Source organism: Myotis daubentonii, chromosome 3, assembly GCF_963259705.1.
Source record: "Myotis daubentonii chromosome 3, mMyoDau2.1, whole genome shotgun sequence".
In the NCBI taxonomy this organism is placed as follows: domain Eukaryota; kingdom Metazoa; phylum Chordata; class Mammalia; order Chiroptera; family Vespertilionidae; genus Myotis; species Myotis daubentonii.
Window position 1 is genome coordinate 134,276,784 of NC_081842.1, and position 12,691 is coordinate 134,289,474.

Sequence of the window (12,691 nt, forward strand, 5' to 3'; positions counted from 1 at the left end):
TTAACTCTCAAGTGGGAATCTTATTTTTTCGATTTTCCCATTATTATAGGGCACTTTTCAGGAGCTCCCACATATTCAAGACATGAGCCAATATGCTAACTTGCTAATTTATGATGCCTTTATTTCTTTCAGTCATTGTCTATTTTGGGGGCACCCCCCTTTTCAGAGCAGGCTACATGGGTGGCAGAATCAGGTATTGGGAATACGTATGGAATTAGGGAAAATAGACTTGAATTCAGGCTTGGAGAAATATTTAGCCTAAGCCGCCTTTGAAAAATTGATGAATAACTCCTGAGCTGACAATATTCCTTTTCAATGCAAAAGCACCTGGAAGAGTGTTCAGTTGAGAAGGTCTTGTGAAGAAGGACTTAGAGATGTAGAGAAAGTGTGACCAGAAGAGTGATCACATGGATGGGGCTTACTGAGGCACTATCGGGGGCAGAGAGCCACCCTGGGGATGTTGGAACTTTTTAGTTCCAAAGAAATCCATAATGTGGAAATAGGTGCGAACAGTATAGTCATTAGACTCTGTTTTTGTCACTGTTGGCAAAATGATTCTTATTATTAGATGGATGTCTCCGCTGCTCTACCTCAATTCTATTAACATTATATTGGTTTAAGCCTCTTGTTCTGATTCCAGGGCACTGAGCTCCCTTTGAGTTATTACTTGGCTGTCCCCATAAGTTTTCAGGTAGGGTTCACATGAAATGTCAACATTCTGTTCTTATGACAATAGTTTCTCAAGGTGAACCAATAGAATGGCTCCTGGTTTTGCTAGAGCTTCCCATATAGCCTGAGTACAGGAGAGAATAATGCTAACATGACTGCTTATTCTAGTCCACTGTATTTTGAATAAATTAGGCATTCTAGAGGATACCCTAATTAAAGAAATGCCCTTGGCATTTCTTACCCTGCAAAAGTAGTGTTCTCATCTATCTTTAAAATACTTAATGTAAGCCTAAGCATCTGAATTTAATTGTAATTCAGTGAACCTAACCCATTCACTACAAAGCAGGTATTTATTGAAGGTTTTGGGCAGCAGGAGAAAGTAAGGGATGGCATTAGGATAGACCTTCTAGTCTCTAAATAACCTTTGATGGAACCTCTGCTCCTATAGCTCTGTCTTGTGCCCTCTGATTAGGTCAGGGGCATTCTTCTTGCTGTTGGGAACAATTTGATTTAGACCTTCTCTGATGTCTTAGGCTATGCAGAGAACTGGTGAGAACTTCGGGAAGAAGATCGAGAAATCATAGCAGTCCCACTTGATTTGGTCTGTTGTTGATATTCAGAGTATGATGGCAAAAATGGATTACTTATTAATTGGTTTATGGCAGGTTAAGTACTGAGATAATGTTGGACTTTTCCCCCAAGGATTTTCCTGAGATTAATCTTTTTATTTTTTATGATTTAAACCTAGAGTAATCCATAAAAAACAAATGAACACTCCCTTATTGATAAACAAAGAGAAAAGACTCCCTTGATGTAAGGGGTGTGGCATGAGGCTCTTTCTAGCATTCTGTCAGCTTCAATTAACAAGCAAAGCTTCAGTGTTCATTACCCTTAGGTTATAAAATAGCAAGTGGTTATTAACTGCTCTTAAGAGGAGCTATAATTACAGTATCACCAAATGCTGAGTGTGTGGTTTCTCCCCCTCCCCCTTTTTAATGTACCAGGGATTCCAGCATCTCTTCACACTGTTCTAATTTAAAAGTCTCCAGTGATCTCTAGCCCCCGGCATTTCCTACCATCCCAATAATAATAGCAACACTTATCTACCTAAAATAAACAAGCAGACACTTTAAGGACAGCTGGAGACCTTGAACAGTTTTGGCCATGGCTTATCAGCCTCCTGTGATGCAGCTGTAAAGCCAGGAAACTCTTGAAAACTTAACTTTATCCTGAATACAACATCCCTAGCAGTGTCACATCTGCATTCATGAGCTGGAAGGAATCTAGGGACTTAAATGAAGTTAAGTAACCTAACTTACAAGGAGATTGGGAAGGGTTCCTTCACTCTTGATGTGCTTATCCTCATTATTCATTCTGCATAAGGGAGGTGGGGTGGGGTAGGGGGGGAACCTGTTGTGTATACGTAATTGTGAACCGAACATGTCAGGAGTCTGCCAGGCCCATATCTGCATCTTTGCACTTTGTTGTCACTCTTCACCAACAAGGTATAATGGGTTTCTCTGCTGAAATCAAGAGGTACTGAAATATATGGATTTGGAGAAATCTCCAAAGCACAGTGACAACTTAGCAACTTGCCAGAGCCTTAGGAGTAGGGGAGTATAACATGTGTAGTCTTTGGTGTGCTCAGTCTTTTAGGGAGTCCAGTGGAGGCTAGTGCAGGGCTGAAGCTTTCTAACAGTATGTATATGTGACATAAACATGTATCTTATCATTCACCAGAAGGGACACTACTGATGTGCTAGGAGAGAGACCCAACATTTAAACTTCCCAACAGTAAAATTGAGATTTCAGTGACCTTTCCACCTTTCAATGCTCTGTCTCCCCTTCTATTTATAGGGCAGGCAATTGGGTTTACAGTTGTTAATATGAAAAAATACTATGATAATTAATAAATAATAATAATACAAGAATAAATTGTGTTTTATATACTCACAACTGTAAACCTACTTTTGCCCAACCACATATTGTATGTATATTGTGAGACACCTGCCTTGGGCCCAGTGTCCAGATGGCAGCTCTGGGACTAAGAGACCAGTAGATGAATACTAACTGCCCTTATTGCATCATCAGTTTAGTGAAGTGGCTATAGGTATACATAAATGTTATTCATTAGCTGAGCACCCACCATGGGGATTAGTTTTGGAGACACAAAGATGGAAAGACCATTGCTTCTGCTTCCAAAAATTTTTCAGTCTACTTGCTGAGAAAATCCAAAGAGATACTTCAGCATCCAAAGAGGAAAGTCAATGGGAGAGAATTGCTTGAGGATTTCAGAGGAGACTTCTCGGAAGAGGTAATAGCTCGGGTGAGTATTGAAGAGAAAAGAGGAATTAAATGTCAGGGGGGGTTGGGAGTGGGTGGACGGGAGGTAGGAGAAAGGGCATTGCAAGTTGAGGCAATGGCAGAGCAATCACTCACTGTTGAGAAACACCAATTGTGTAGAGCTCCTGGTTGACCTGTTCCTAAGGTTGGCATCCTTTCGGGCTTGTTTTCCCTGTGTTAGCAGCCTTCCGCAGGACAGAAAGGCCTGCCCAGGCACTGCAGGCCTGTTATGGGTTTCAGAATGATTCAATAGCATAGCTGTATCTGACCCTCACCACTTAGCAGGTGCAATCTGAGCTCTATTGCCCCCCCCCCCCCCCCCCCCCGCCCAAGAGAAGGGCCAATATGAGTACATTCTAAACAGTTAAATGGTTGCACCAGCAAAATAAAGGGCCCAGTGTGGAGTGGGAATAAATATACCCTAGAACATTAAGAAACCAAGGTAAGAAGTCTTTGGCTTCCTCTGCTTCATTTTCAGTCCTACTTTACGTCCACCCTCAATTCCTCTGTGTCTGAAAGGAAAATGCAGAGTCATGACACTTTGATACCAGTTACGTCTGACTGGATCTGGATCTCCGTGCATTAGGGAAGTGGCAGGTCTTCCGTTCCAATGTTTAATTCCCCTCCTACTGCCTTCCCTCCTCCCCAGTCTCACTTAGCCATTTCTCCAGCTGTTGTTGGTAAGGAAACGGTAAACATGCACATAGCTTAAGTATGACAATATTATACAGAGCTTTCTTCGTGCGGCTGCTATATAAACCAGGCTCGTGTATTGTAAAACCACAATGAGCAGCAAGAAGCATCCCTTCCTTCAAAGCATATCTCTGGCTGGTTCTCCGATTGAGATAGTTCCCAAGCACTTCTTAGGTGGCCTGACCACTGAAGGTCAAATGAGAACTCAGCCTGGCAATGAACTAGCATATCAAAGCAGGAGACTTCCTTCCACTGGCCTTCTTCTTTCTTCCACTTCTCACAGATTGCTCATTATGCCCCCAAAACAAATAAGATCTGCTCATTCCTCCCCTCAAATCTTTCTTCATTGGTCACAAACTGTGACCTCTTCTACCTGCCACAGCCCCGTGGAAGGAAGGTGAGGCTGGTGCAAGATTTCATATTAACATTCAGCAATTGACAAAAGCTATGATTGTTTTTAAATTTAAACAAAACAAAACAAAAGAAAACAAAACAAATGATCATCTCCTAGTTTTTGAATGCAGGTTGATCTAGATTTGCTTCTTAGTCTGCCTTTCATTACAGTGTTTTAAATTACGGTTGGATGCATGAGCACTGGGCAATGAAGGGGAGGAGAACACCATCATCTGATGGATTTACCTCAAGGTCACTAACTGGAAAAATTCCATTTTTCAGTCATGGCAGGTGTGTTTCCTTCCTCCCTCCCTAGGCCCAGGTTGCACTGGCCTTGGCTTCCACACACCCCGCGGTGTGTGATCCAGGAGCAAGCCCACGCAGTGAGGCTGTGGAGGAGTCTGCAAGTTAAGGAGAGAAAAGCCCTGCCCGGAGAGTGCAGTTAAAAGCACTATTTCTTTATTTCTGGCTTCATGCTATTCACACTTTGTTGCACATTCTGCAGCGTGCAAAGGGGAGCACTGCTTATCCACACAGATATTGAATTGTTGATCTTAATTGGTCTTCATAACTGTCTGCTTGGTTTTCATTTCTCTTCCTCCCAGTTTAATTAACCCTTCTCCCTGGCCCCTGAAACCAGTGTCCTGTCCATGCCAAAATGCTGACTCTCACAGTAATGGGGCTGGCGAACGGACAGATCTGTCACAGAGCAGTCCTTGTTTTTTAGTCTGCGTTATTGACAGATCATCAGAGGGACTATTGGCTTTGTGCTGGGGTATGAAGAAAGGACATTCCTATTGCTTAATTGTTGCCTAATTTAGCAGTCAAGAAAGTGGTTTCTTAGGGGTAGAAAAGGTGAATTTTTATGGAAAGGAATGCCCAAGATATGATATTGTGAATTACATACCTACCTTTCTTTATGTGAGTATATTTTTTAATAGATATATTCTTGAAAATATGTAAGTTGAAACGTAAAAAGTTATAACTACTAGTACAGAGGTGCTATTTCAGACTTTGGTTATGTGAAAAAAACAGTTGATAAATAAATACTCCCTCTCTAATTTAGTTTATTTTCTTTTAATATATTTTTATTGATTTCATAGAGTAAGAGAAAGGGAGAGAGAGACAGAAACATCAATGATGAGAGAGAATCATTGATCGGTTGCCTCCTGCATGCCCCACACTGGAGACTGAGCTCAAAACCCAGGCACATGACTTGAGCCATGACCTCCCAGTTCACAAATTGATGCTCAACCACTGAACCACACTGGTCAGGGTAGTTTCTATATAATGAGTGTACCAAAGGTTGAGTTTGCATAAAGCCAGGGCAACCTGAATTTTGACCTGCATCTCACTGTGCCACTGATAGGAAGGTGTGACCGATGGTGACTATACTTATCTCTCTGTTATGTGTGTTGCCTTTTACATAGTCCCCACCTCCTGTCAACCACCTGCTCGCCTGCTGACAGATTTTGTCCTGCCAGAGACTCAGTATGACCTCATTTATTTGAGGTTTTGAGTATGTGTTATCAAAGCCCAAGTGACTCTAGGCATTGTTCATTCAACTGGAGGCAGAATTGCAACCCATGAGAGTGGTACAATCCCTTAGAGTGGGGTTGTTCAATATGGGGCTGTTCCCTGGAAAATTACCCTGTCCATCTAGACACCTGACCCCCATGGATTCAATTCTAATGTTTGGTGAGAGGAAACTGCTGTGTGGGGGATAGGGATGCTGAAGTGCTCTGCCCGCTTATGTTGGATCCCTTTGTCTTCATTAGCATTTTCCCAAGTTGAGCCACGAAATGAAGCTAACTACATAAATGACACCTCAATACCCAAATGTGCTCCCCCCGCCACCCCTGCTTCCTAATGATAGAATTTAGCCACAGGCCCCAGTGAAATTACAAAATATTACGAACTACAGGGCTTATGGACGTTGACAATCCGCTTGAAATGTTTTCCAAGCAAAGTCCCAATGTCCTTTGAGAACAAATTCTTCAACTCTTTCCACTCTCAGCCTGAGAAACAGGTTAGAGTTTGAGTTACTATTTGTTAGAGGCATTTTGAATGTACCCTAATTTACGTGTAACCTGGCCTTTATGTTCTATGGGAGTAATAATAGAATATTTATTGAAAACGGAAATGATATATGGTAAAGTAGTCTGGTCCTTACCCAGGCTGCCCCATCCTAAGGGGGAGTCTGTGCCATGTGTTATGAAGGGCAATGAAGGTCCTGGCCCTCAAAGCCTTCCCTAGACCAGGAAAGGATACCCCAGCACCCCTATCCCCCAGTCACCAGCTCAGTCATCATTCCCTTAGTGCAAATGTAGGTACAGCTGGTGCCACATTCTGGGCCCTTCTGCTAGGGAAGGTTACTGACAACATAGACCATCCTTCCTTTCTCATAATTATTCCTAGGCCTATTCCTGCTCTCCAGGAATATCATTGCCTATGATTTTCCATTCATCACTTATTTGATAAATTCATTTGTCACCCTTCCCTGGGATTGCTGGGCACAAAGCACTGTGCTTCATGATGGAAATGCCAAGCTGATTAAGACCCACTGCAAGAGGATGCAAGCCAGCACAGAGGCCACCTTCATTAGCATTTTCCCAAGTTGAGCCACGAAATGAAGCTAACTACATAAATGACACTTCAATATCCAAATGTGCTCCCCCCTCCACCCCTGCTTCCTAATGATAGAATTTAGCCCCAGGCCCCAGTGAAATTACAAACTACTACAAACTACAGGGTTTATGGACGTTGACAATCCGCTTGAAATGTTTTCCAAGCAAAGTCCCAATGTCCTTTGAGAACAAATTCTTCAACTCTTTCCACTCCCAGCCTGAGAAACAGGTTAGAGTTTGAGTTACTATTTGTAGCTCAAATAATAAGATTGGATTAAGAAAGCTAAGACATTCTTTAAAATCATTCTTATTGCTCAATATTGGACTTTATCATTTCTTTACTATTGACACATGTGAACAAATTGGGGGGAGGTGTTTCTTGGAGATATTGGCTTTGCTAAAGTAGTTCCCACCCTGAAAGAAAATGAGAACTAAAAATAAAACGCATATACTTCAATCTATCCATACAGGGAGTCTGGGAGTAATTTCACATAATTTCTGTTTTGAAATATTTTAATCTAAAGACATCCTTTTAAGACATCTCTTTAGATACTGATGAATAAATCCTTAGTAAATTTGTGGATGTGTCATAAATTTAAAATGTTAAGCAACACATTAGTTTTGGAAGTGGAGACACTTCTTAGGAACCAAAATTATGTATGTGGAAACAGACATGGATTAAGAAATATAAGCAAAATCCCACTAATTCCAATGGAAATGGAAATTACCAGGGTAGAAATTACTCTTGATTAAGGGAAATGCTTGCAATACAGATTTTTATAGTGCAATTCTGTTATTATTTATATACTACTTACCTGGCATTCATCCTATGGCAGCCTGCATTATCGGGGGGAGGGAGGTTCCTCTCTCCTTATCTAAAATGCAAACTCCTGAGGGCAAAAATTTATTGAATCCCCAGGATCTGTGTGTTCAGTGAGTGCTGCCATTTCTGCTACTGATGGTTCTAGCCCACTCTGAAGCCACATCAGTGGTTAAAATCCCGCCAACTCAAATCTCATCAGGCCTTTATTAACTTCAATTCCCAGTTCTCTCTGGGGGCATTGGCACCAACATTATGGTGCTTTTACTTCAGGGTGCCTAAGTACTGGGAGGGGGATAGGCATGTTCTCTTTTTACTCAGAACAGCCCAAGAGTAACATTTGCCAGGCTTTCAAAGGGGAATAGAGTGGAATATGGCTATTATGATGTGTGTATGTGATGGAAAGCATGACTCCAAAGGAATTTGGAATGAATATAATGAAGTAATAAGGATGAATAGTTTGATTAAATCTAGTAAAGGAATATCTAGTCTTAGAATCCGAAAAAAAACTTGATGATATAAATGAAGACAGGGTCACGGCAGGGTCTCCAGTGCAACCAAGTGTGTATATCAGCACAGTGTGGAAAGTTCCAGAAGCATCCAGGCGTGAATCTAAAAGTTCATAACTTTCATTGGATGCAGTGGCAAAACATGGAAAGAAAACTACCACAGTGAATAGATGTCTATGGGGAAAGCCACCTGCCAACCTGAGCACTGTCTCTTACCCCTCACACTGGGAATGGAAGTGTCTGGAAGATAGGGGCTTCTGCTTCTGCTTATGTCACTCAGTAAGTGATAGGTAATGAGGCTCCAAGGACAGTTTTGTAGGGCAAAGGAAAACACAGCCAAGAAAGGCTACTTAAGTAGAAAGTGGGAGGTAGGAAGACTGAGCACTTTATTGGACAAAAGGTCAACATTCATGAGTGAAAAAAAAGAGGTGGTGTTTTGGGGGTGGGGAAGTGATGGAGGAAAAATTCCAAAGTATGCTGCAAGTCAGGCTTAGGAATGTGTCTCAATTAGCAAAGGAAGTGAGCTGGAAGTTCTGTCTTCTGATGCGCATGGACAGGGATGGAGAGAGAGGAGGGGGAGCAAGTGAGGAAAAGGCCAGACAGGAATATGAACTAGTCCATAGGGATGTAGGGCTTTGCACTAAGCCCTGAAATGCCCAACGAGCATATGACAATTTTAAAATTGGACTTTTGCCCACAACAACATTGAACTATCTCAGTTTGGTGCAAAAGGGCAGGGCATCTTTCCCCCAGAATGAGTGCGGCTTGAGGGGTAATTCTCCTGCTTCTGCAGCTCTGCTATGTCAAGTTTGCCCACTCTGGGGCAACAAGGGCTTTCTTTGATGACTTCCTGGCTCAAGTGATACTTACTGGTAGCTAAGTGTGCTGGGCATTCCCGCTTACCTCCCCACACATGCAGGTTCATTCTCCCCCTTGTTTGTGCTTAGCTCTGTGCCCTGAGAAGCTGACCCTGAGTTCAGAGGTAGAAAGAGAGAGAGGCCAGGGTACTTTCTTGCTGCTCCGTCTCTGCTTCTTTGTCTCATCTATGGCGGTTGCTGTGTCTCTTTACAGACTCAACTTTCACTGGGTTCCCAAAACACTACTTCCTTCCCTTTCAGCCTAGGCTGGAACCAGCCTCCCATTATTGCTGCAACAGCCCTGGTTTATTCACTTAGCCCTGCCCACACCTCTGTCTCTCTACCTTGATAATCTGAAGTGAATTTTGTCTCTTGCCAAAACAAACACTGACGTTGGGCCAAGCTCTGTTCTCAGTTCTCTGTGTGCATGAACCCATTTTATCCTCCCAACACTTTATTGATGAGGCTGAGCCACAAAAAGGTTCAGGCACTTGCCTAAGGTCACACAGTCAGTGGCAGAGTCAAGGTTTGAACCTAGACAGTTGATCTCTAAACTCTTAGCACTTAACCACTGATCCATCCCATCTCTCTTCCAGCTCACATCACTTCCTGGAACACAGCTAAGAATGAGAAAGTGGGCTCAAAGATGCAGAGTTCTAATAGTAGTTCATATACTAAAGCTTATTAGCTCATATACTGAAGCTTATTCATAGGAAAACCTTTCAGGTCACAATTAACTCTAATGTTGTTTCATTCTAATAAGATAGGTTATCAGAATGGTTCTCAACCTTGGTTGTACAACAGAATCACCTGGGGATTTTGAAGCAGTCCTTGTGCCCAGGACATGCTACAGACATGAAGTCAGAACACTGGAAATGGGACGCAGGAATGGATAGTGTTTTAAATTCCCCGGAGATGTTTAGCATGCTGTCGAAAATTGAGAACTATGTCCTAGCCCACAGTGGCTCTTACTAGAAGGCAAGGATTATGCATGGCTAGGCCTGGTGATATAAGTAAAGAGTAACAGCTGACAGCTACACAAAGGGAGGATAACAAGAAGCTATGGAGATTTTGTGCAAAAACAGCCCCTCTTCCACCTCCATTCCTTGAGGAAGGGTCATGATCTGGGTTCACTTAATGCTTGGGCAAATTGTTCCTGGGTCTGAAAATAGGTTATTTTCTTATTATTACATTTCTAGAGGCCCAGTGCATGAAATTCATGCACAGGGGAGGGGTGGTGTTCCTCAGCCCAGCCTGCACCCTCTTGCAATCTGGGACCCCAACTGCCGGTGTAACTGGCAGTCCGACATCCCTCTCGCAATCCAGGACTGCTGGCTCCTAACTGCTCACTTGCCTGCCTGATCGCCCCTAACTGCCTCTGCCTGCCTGCCTGATCGCCCCTAACTGTTCGCCTGCCTGCGTCCCTGATCGCCTCTAACCACTCACCAGCCTGCCTGATTGCCCCTAACCACTCACCAGGCCAGCCTGTATGATTGCTCCTAACCACCTCTGCTGTGGTGGCTTTGTCCAGAAGGACATCCGGAATGACATCCAGAAGGTTGTTCGGCTGTCTGGTCTAATTAGCATATTATGTTTTTATTATTATAGATAGTAATTGTCCTGAGTTACTTTTTTACTTATCATTTATTTTTAAAGGCATTAATATATGAAAAGCTTAACATACTAAGAAAGTTACAATACACAAATGTGCTCGATAGTGATATTGACAGATTGACTTTTCTGCACTATATGTGATCTTGAGTTTGTTTTACCCATTCATATTTTCATGTTCAGTTATTCAGACTAATTATTCCCTATAAATACCTGGCTGATTAAGCATGAGTCACATGCAACAAAAGCAAATGCAGATGTTTGTGCCACTCAACCAAGTATTCATAAAGAAAATGATGTAAACTTTGTTCAAATCGACCAGGACACATCAAAATACCCTTCTCCTTGGGAGAGAGCTGCACCTATTAAAGAACTGCACCTTCCTTCTTTTTTATTTTGTTTGAAACTCCTATAGTAACCAGTAGGATAACCACTCATGTACCAAGAGATTAACATAATTTCCAAAGCATCAGGATCATCAAGGGAATCTGGACATATGGGAGGTGGTGGTAGGATTTTTGGTGGTTCAGAGGGAAATGAAGGCAGCCAGCATGATAGGAAGGGTGGTGGTGGTGGTGGGCCATTGAATTTTAGACATAGCTTTCCTGGTGCCAGTTCTGATCCTGGCCTGGGGAGAGGGGTGGAGGGAGAGAAGAGTTCCACAGAGCAGCTTTTGACTTGCTATTATTTGGTTTGTTTCCAGGATACGTGGAGGAGTTATCATTTCATCTGTTGAAATTTGACTTTCATTTTCATTCTCCTGAGCACCCTGTTCTATGTTATTAGCTACTTCAGCCCTTGTGGAAAGTAGATCAGACAGATTTGCTCCTCTATTTCCGCCGGTAAAAGCCACATCACAGTTCTCTCTCTCTCTCTCTCTCTCTCTCTCTCTCTCTCTCTCTCTCTCTCTCCCTCTCTTTTTTTAATCTTTAATTTCTTTATTGGTTAAGGTATTACAAATGTGTCCTCATCCCCCCATTAACCCCCCCCCCCCGCCCCCGCCCACCCTACAGTTCTCTCTCTTAAAATCAATGGCAGCAATGATCGCTGGGTAAATGCAGTCTTCTCCTGACAAATGGCAGAACATTTGTCACCAACTTTCCACTGCTTCAAGGGGGTTGTGCTATTCTTTTTTTGGCTTTTATTTTTAGCAGGTTTTCTTTTAGGTGTGCCTTTTGATTTATCTGAAGCTTCAGAAATGTCACCATTCTTTAGAGCAGCAGTTCTCAACCTGTGGGTCGCGACCCCTTTGGGGGTTGAATGACCCTTTCACAGGGGTCGCCTAAGACCATCCTGCATATCAGATATTTACATGACGATTCATAACAGTAGCAACATTACAGTTATGAAGTAGCAATGAAAATAATTTTATGGTTGGGTCACAACATGAGGAACTGTATTTAAAGGGCCAGAAGGTTGAGAACCACTGCTTTAGAGCATGCTCATATGAGGCCACAGCTTTATCTAAGTTTTGATCAGTGCTGTATCATCCCACTTGTCTGAATCGCTCTGAGTCATGTGCAGGGACACAGCCACCACCACGAGGTGAATGCCACGTGCGAGGAATGGGCTGTCCACCTCCCTGAGTCACTTAAGGTAGAATTACTGTTAATATACTTTGTTTACTGAAGCAAAGGAAATACACACCTTTTAGAAAGCTTTTCACCTCCAAAAATGACATCATTAAGGTTACTCTTAAATAGGTCAACTTCAGATATCGGGAAAATTCACTTGAAATATGATACTTCTTATTGATCTATAGATGCCAAAGAAAAGAAATTGCCATATGAGGCATATGTTTATCAAATATTCCCACCTGCTCTTTAGCAGAAGCTAAGTCCACCTGCTCTTGATTCATGGTCATAGTTGACATTTAAAACTTGTTTAGTCCTGATGTGAGTGACTGGACAAACAGGAGCACTCACCAGGTGGGTGCCAGCGCTGGTTCCCTGGGAAATGGTGCAAACACAAGGAGAACTCAGGCTCCGGGTATCTGAACATCAGACGGTTTCCTGTTGTCAGAGTTGGTCATGTCTTTCGGACTGTTCTGGAATATTCCATCAGCCTGTTCCTTACAGCAGACCAAATGACTTTGATTTCTTTCTTATGTTTCTTGTGGCTCCTCTTGTTTACATGCTTGCCTGCAAAAAGCTGATGTGGGGATGTGAT

At 42.6% G+C, this 12,691-nt stretch overlaps 1 protein-coding gene and 1 pseudogene across 1 annotated transcript in view; both read right to left on the bottom strand.

Moving 5' to 3' along the window:
• Positions 1–12,691, bottom strand: part of NEDD9 (neural precursor cell expressed, developmentally down-regulated 9) — a 184,260-nt gene that overhangs the window by 88,854 nt on the left and 82,715 nt on the right. The gene's annotated exons all lie outside the window — the stretch shown is intronic.
• Positions 10,832–12,040, bottom strand: LOC132231899 (survival motor neuron protein-like; annotated as a pseudogene).